The 7,434-nt window shown below is 41.4% G+C and overlaps 1 long non-coding RNA gene across 1 annotated transcript; it reads left to right on the top strand.

Annotated features, from left to right (window-relative positions):
- Window positions 1–644: 644 nt before the first annotated feature.
- Window positions 645–2,755, top strand: LOC137444446 (uncharacterized). The gene is made up of 3 exons (XR_010988170.1): window positions 645–949; window positions 1,605–1,769; window positions 2,685–2,755. It is a non-coding gene; the product is annotated as an uncharacterized lncRNA (long non-coding RNA).
- Window positions 2,756–7,434: the final 4,679 nt, after the last annotated feature.

The following is a 7,434-nucleotide window of genomic DNA, read 5'->3' as shown; positions in this document are numbered from 1 at the left end:
CTGGAATAGGACATGTAGCATAAGCTGAATCAGTTGGCTGCTCTGTGTCTCGTGTTGCCAAGCAAGAATAGGGCCAAGGTAAATTTCCATATAACCATGTTTTATTTGGAGGCTGCTAACAGCTAGTCTGAATTCACAAAAGAATGTGAATAGCCACATCAAGAAACTCAGCAAAAGATTGTTCAGACTGGCAGGGTTTAAGAAGGAAAATTAAATTTGTTCATTGTTGTCCCTGCCTATTTTTCCACTTCTGAATAGGAGTAAAATTAAAAACTGCTCCACAAAGCTTGCACATTCCTTCACATAGCTTCAAGTTGTGATGTAAAGACTATACTGGTAGAAATTTCTGTACTTCTCAGCACATACTTGTTAATAGATACATTGGAAGGATTGTTGTTAAATTACAACAAAGTAAAAAGGCTTTTAAAAAGGTACATTCACAGCAGGTGAACTCTAACCTGGATGCAGCTACAGACAATGAAGTGTGGCTGCACTTTGGCCCATGTTTCAGGAAGTTTCAAGATTTTGCAGGCCATAAGAAATGTCATTAAATTAATGCTGCTATAGTACAGCAATACAATGGCTGGGCAGGAAGCAATAGTGCAACAGAGACACCCCCCAACTTCCCTGTGAGGAAACATCTTCATTATGTAATCTTGCCTCTGTACCTTCAGCCCCTGCCCACTGAATGAAGAGAAAATCAGATGGAGCAGCTCTGTCCCTGCTTCTGACCTCCCCATGGCCACCCCACAGGCTTACACTCTGCCTGTGATTTCAATGCCTCTGCTCCTACTTTCTCATTTTGTCCTCACAGGCAAGGTGAAGCGCATAGCAGCTCCTGAAAAAAGGATCACTTCTATCTCACAGTAAACAAAAAGTGGCATTTCTTTTTCCTTGAAATTCAATGGACTCGCTAAAGATTAAGCCTTCCATTGCTACAGCCATGCAGGTATGCACAAACCTCATTTAAAGTTTCCAATGTTCCAAGTGTTCTTAGCACTTCATAGCCAAAGCAGGGGATTGCAATACAATGTATGCAGTAAACTCTGAATTGGATCTGCAAAGTGACCTAATTTTAAAATCTCCCACAGTGTTCTAAAAGGAGACTTGCATAGCTTGTTTAGAGTGTACTCCATGGCCATGGCCTGTGCAATTCATCCAAGGCAGCTTCTTGCAGGGGTCTGGGTGAGAGGACCTCTGGCATTTCCATCACTGCAGGGTGAGATTTGTGGTTCCTCCTCTATGATTATAACCCAATCACATAAATACAGGCAGAGCCTTTAAACTATAAAACCACTGCTATTTGCACACTTACTCAACTGCATTTAAAATATCTGTACTTTCATAATTACAACACTGACAAGGATTTCAGAGGCAAGGCTAATTTTCTCAAGGGAGGCAGGATGCTTAGTGATAGAGGATGATGTGTATAAACATCAGCATACTGTTCCACCACAGCCTCCTGGAGTGAAACTCCCTGTATCTGGCATTGCAGGACAGTGCTTCACCCCAGTGGCCACCAGCACTTGCAGCTGGAGGCTGTTACCTTTCTAGCCCAGGATGCAGGATGAAAAATACTTCTGTCCACTTTGTATGCAATACAGAACAGCTTGGCCCACCCTCACCAGTGGTTAAAGTGATGATACCCAGAACTGTGCTGAAGGATGAAGATCCACACAGCCCATCAGCTCCACACTGTGACACCGATGGCTGCCCTCAAACAGGTGGAAGCAGTAAAGCCCAAGCGATTCTTGCTGCTTGTGAAATAGGTAAGTTTCTGGAGTGCTTCTAAGATTTCTCTCTACAGAACATTGACAGGGTTGCTTCCCTGCCCTGCTGGCATGTTCTGGAAACAAGCAGACTGAAGTCAACAGACCCTGGATATAAGGGACTGTGAAAATCAAGGCAAGCCTCCTCTCCCCCATTCCCCCAGTGTTTGGCATTGGCTTTGGCTAGTCCATAATTATACCTTGCTGTATGTCCACACAAACCAGAGCTCACAGAGACCATGTATAGGCTATATTTAAACTATTCTAGGTACCACAGGCAGTGTTGTCATGGTACCAATACAGTGCAGGCTGTGGAGCCCACTTGTGAAGCTGAGAAAATATGCAGGTGACTGCACTCTGCTTCACTCTGTAGCTTGCCAGGGCTGCTACTCATCTCAGTAATTTAAGCTAGTTCTAGGTACACTTCCATATTTTTATTTAGCAGTGAAACCAACTGAGGAACCTTCTTGCCTCCAGTCACTCCATTTTGCTCCTGTATCTCTGTTCCCTTCCACAATCCCTCCACATGTGCCAATTCTATGATCTCTCCAGAAGCTCTCTAGAAATGGAATGCTTGATTTTATCTACATGGGAGGGAAAAAAAATTAGAAGAAATACCCAGCACTTTTTTCTTGGAAGTTGCACAGGGACCACTGGAAGCAGAAGCATGCTGAAGTGGTCAAGTATGGAAGGGACGGTCAAGGCAGGAATCCAGTTAGCCACCAGCAAAAATGTGCATGGAACCATGGTCTCAGAATGGGTATGCCCCATCTCTGCTCTCATAGTGAACAACAACCCTTAAACAAGTTAAGCTACTTCAAATGGTGTTGCAGAAACGATAAATATTACCTCTTTTATTCTAGCTGACTGCCAGTGTTCTTCATTAAAACCTGTTGGTTATGTTCTCTCTAACAGTGACGCACTGGAGGCAAGATCTGGAAGAAGGCTGCCTCCTGGAAACACTGCTGATGCACAGCATCCTCCTGGTACATTTTGTCTTTTGCTTGGCAGCCAAATGTAGGGCTTTCTTTTGACACTGTGCTGCCTTTCACTCATATCAGATTGTGAGGGGTTGTTTCAGCAGAAACAAAAGAGTGAAACAGAATAAATTAGAAGCAGGACCAAGCTGTCATTGCAATTCTTAGGACTTGAGAAGAAAAGAGGTGAAAACCTCCTGCAGCAAAGATTTGATTATCTGCTTCCCCGAATGACAGCATTATTGTATTTGTCAAACTCTTTCTAAAGCAGTAGATAGCTACAGTCATTGCAGCAACAGAATTGTACATGAAGAAGGATGTAGAATGTGCAGTGTAGGACAAAAATAAGGATGTTGCAGTTAGTGAAAATCTTCATTATCAGAGAAGTTGGAGAAGCTGAGACCATCTTCAGAGAGAAAAGAGAGTGCTAGAGGGGTCTTCCTGCATATTTTCAGATCAGTGAAAGGAAATTGTGTTTATGCATTTTTCTTAGCCTGGGAGAATCAACTAGGAGAAAGTAAGATCAAATTGGGAGTTTAAAATGAGGTAGGTAAGGATATCAGCCTTTCCCAGTCAAGATATTCATGCAATGTCATCTGGAGCTGGTCTGCTGTATCTAAGGCTTTTGAAATATGATGAACTTTTCTTCTCAAATTGGAAAAAATATTAATTATTAATTTATATTAAAATATTACTCCAAGGAAAGAAAATCCAGGCAATTTAGTTGGAGACCTGGCACTTATAATAAATGTTTGTGATGACAAATTTGTTATTCAGACATAAGGCAATTTTCTGAGCTGAAGTTACAAGCAAAGGGGGAAAAGCCCCAACCCAAACTAAGGGCTGCTCCAGCTTGGGAGCTATCATCACACAGAGATGGGCATGGTTTGGTTTAGGTATTTCAAGAGATGCAACAGAAGACTGGTAGTCAGTGCCAGCCTCTGCCCCAGAGACATCAGTTCATTCTGTATCTTTGTAAGTTTTTAAAAGCTAAGCAGACAGCATCCTGCCCACATGGAGGGGGCCAAAAGTGTTCAGAAGCAACCTCACATTTTTTGCAGTCCCTGGAGGAGCTACAGAAGAAGCTACACCCCACTACCAAGAGAGCTAAACCTCTTCAACCTCTTCTGTTTGAGTATCCTGAAAACAAATGTAAACTCTACATAAGCAGTCAAATGAAAGATTCCTGTGCAAGGCTGGGCCTCAGGTGAATAACAAACTATATTAGCTTGAAGCATCAGTTGCTTGCATTTGAAAGATATCCAGTGTAGCTGGCCTATGACTGGTGACTGTAAACACTTGAACTTCAAATTGATAAATGTTGAAGATTTTAAACACAGAGATTATTGCTAATGGCTGAGACTAAAAAGGGAAAATGGGGCTCATTAAAGGATTCTGTATTATCTTTCAGTATATAAAACAGAATAATCATCCAAACTTAACCAAAGTAAAACCTATACAATGTTTACTGGAGTTATGCTAGCACCAAGAAACATCAGGGATCCTACTGTGAGGAAATTCTTGTGGTATTAATCAAAATTAGCTATGTAAAAAGGAGACATTCAGTCTGATCTTGCTGCCAGGACTTTTTAAATGAACAGCAAACTACATGCTCCTCCAGTGGCAAGTCATCCCATCTAGATTAGAAGAGGAATCTCCAGGTGAAGAAATCATTTATTCTCTATTCATCCTGGGGAGACCCAGACAGCTCCTACTAGTTAAAGTTGATGGACAGAAGAACAGTTTCTTCCCTAACTTATCATCAAAGACAATGGAAACAGATCCCAATCCAGACTTGACAGCTTCCAGAGCGAGGGATGTGACAGGAGACTGCAGACTTCTGTACAGCACAGCCACTGGCAGAGCTCAGCCAAACCCTGTAGGCAGACAATCCCTCTTTTTAAAAAACAGAAGTTCATCTCTCTCTTGTACAATGAATATTTTCTTGCATTATGAAAACATTATGCCTATTGTTTGAAACAAAATCCTGACTCATTCTTATTTGACCTAGTTGAGATTTTTAGTAGTTTCTCACATTTCTGCATTGCATTACTGTCAATAAAGATCAGGGCTGGGCTCAGCTTGCTTCAGGAATGATACTTCTAAATAATCCTGGAGACTTTTATGGACACTGATCCAAATTCTGCACTCACTGCTTTCATCTGCATAGGAGGAAAAGATATTTATTTAATGCATGTGAGGAAATTATTTTCACTTACATTTCTTGAACACTTATTTGTGATTCACAAGATAATACCATCTAGAATCATATCAAATGTGTTAAATTTGCTTAAGAAGAGCCAAGCACTGAGCACAGTTAGCTAACGTGGTAAATTGGAATAAAGTCAGATTAACTCACTAGAAGAGAAAACTCCAGATTCACCCCAGAGACCTGAAGGGTGAATAACTGCTCAATAAAGATTTTTAAAGTTCTGGCTGCTGAGGATTTATTCATCTGCAGTTTGAGAGGATATTCTTCACTTCCCCCAGATTCTACTAAACTTAACATGTATAAATAAATGACAGAAATAAGAAAATTAAATACTTGAGTTGAGCATCTTGGCAAAATACATTAATGGCTAATCATTGTGCAGCCCAAAAAGGTACACTGCCGTAACGTATTCAATCATTTGTTAGAGAAAGTACCCACTGCAGCCAAACAACATCTACTGTAAAAGATTTCTAGATAGACTGAAATTAATATCACTTACAGGAGGTCTTACTTGTCTCTGTGAGGCCAGACCAGCTGGGCAGCCTGTTGATTGATTGCAGGGATTTTCATCCAGTTCATAGTCAATGAGAGCTGCTGCTTTCAGTTACTGTCTAAGCCTCGCCAATGACATTTTCCTGGCCACTGGAAAGTGGCAGGCAGTTCCTCAGGCTTCTATGCTGTTTTCTTGGCCAGCTGATGGCAGTCTGATTTAGAACAGGTCAAATGGTGCAGCCAACAATGGGAGCTGTGAGCTGTGATTCACTTTTGCACAGGAGAACCACAGAGTAAAATAATGCCACTGCTACAAATGGTAACTCCAATCTTTTGTAATTCAGCTGGTCTTTAAGCATGTTTTGTAGCATTCATAATATGAACCAAACACATTTTGATGCATTTTTCACAATACATTTGGCAAAGTACTTCACTTTATTTCGCATTTGTTAAAATTGGAATACTCATTCCCTAGCCAAAGGAGGATCCTGTTAAGGTGAACATGTTCTGGGAACTTGGGTAGCAAAGATATCATGACTGAATGCACAGCCTTCAGAAGAGCTGGGGAGGATCTTGCAATGTTATCTGGTCCATCCCTTTGTCACAAGGTAGGATCAAGGTAGGCAATTTCTAACCCTACCCTAAAATACATTTACATATGTCCTTCCCAGCCTGGTACCATCTCTAGATTTAATATGGATAACCCCTTCCCAGGACTCACCTGCACAAACAAACCTTTGTTGTCTCACTCTCTCTGTAGTTGCTTGAGATACTTTAAGACCAGGTTCCTCTCTCCTTTATGAGAACTCTCCTTTTTGAGAACTCAGAAGTTCTCAAACAATTTACTCCCATCAATATGTTGAGACAAGCACACTCAGCAGAGATATTTCCAGCAGTATCTTCTTCCTTTTCCTCCTGCCTATCCTCCCTGGGCAGCCTGTACATATAGACAAACATTAACTAGTTGATGCCTTCAAAATGCAGGTTTAAGTCTCTAATAAAACTTGTCCACATCACTCTGAAGCTGAATGAATTGCAGAGCCTCTGGAAGGCCTTGACTGCTGGAGTTTTTTGAACTATGTGTCCCTTAGATCCCTTTCCCAAGATGGAAAAAACACTAAAATTCTCTCCTGAATTTCATTACACATAAAAGGACATGAAAGTGCAATTATTCCTTACTCATCACCAACTACCCACCAACCCTAGCTCCGAGCTAGACCTTTCTGGCCACTTCAAAATGGTTTTGAAATTTCCATTTCCAGATTGCCCTGGCAGGTATAACTGTGACTTTGCAAACAGCTACAGCTGTGTGTGCTAATTGCTTTCCTCTAAATTATTTATGAGACACTTTTGAGTGATGAGATTTCTCACAACAGCATGTGCTAACCATTGGCAGTGGGCTCCTGAAGTAGTGGGAACTCCATCACCTGCTGAGGTGCAGAAAAGCCAGCTGTTAGCAGGCACTGTGTCCCTGGCAGCATGTGCACTGAACTGGGAGGTCAAGCTCTACCTGCTTTCATCTCCTTTACCAATAACTGCTCAATAGGAAATGCTTGTGTAAGCATTATATCTGCACATAACACACCCCCTTTCCTTTTGGGAGTAGGTCAGAGAATACTGGAGACTGCCTAATTTAGATAAGCAGAATATAGGGTGTCAATGACCTGGGGAAGACAATCCATTTCACTAAGCAGGACTTTTCAGGCTCTGGTCCCAGATGCAGTAGGAAGCCTGTAAAATGCAATTAGGAAAGCTAAAAATCAATAGGCTTAAATTCACCACAGAGAGGGTAGCAGCTTTACCAGAAAGTTTTTACAAGGCACATAAACTGAAGAAGAATGGAAAACACAACCAGACAGAACAAAGTATTTATCATGAGCCACCGCTTACCACTGCTTTTTGCTGGAGGGCTTATTGCTGCTATATGGTTAAAAAGTACTTAAAAAGCTGTAACTAAAGTTAAGCACAAGCCTTGTCAGGTAAA

This window comes from Melanerpes formicivorus, unplaced genomic scaffold (assembly GCF_026170545.1).
Source record: "Melanerpes formicivorus ecotype bairdi unplaced genomic scaffold, bMelFor1.0.p_v2 SCAF_12, whole genome shotgun sequence".
NCBI lineage: Eukaryota > Metazoa > Chordata > Aves > Piciformes > Picidae > Melanerpes > Melanerpes formicivorus.
The sequence above is the reverse complement of the archived record's forward strand: the minus strand, read 5'-3'. Positions and strand labels throughout refer to the sequence as shown.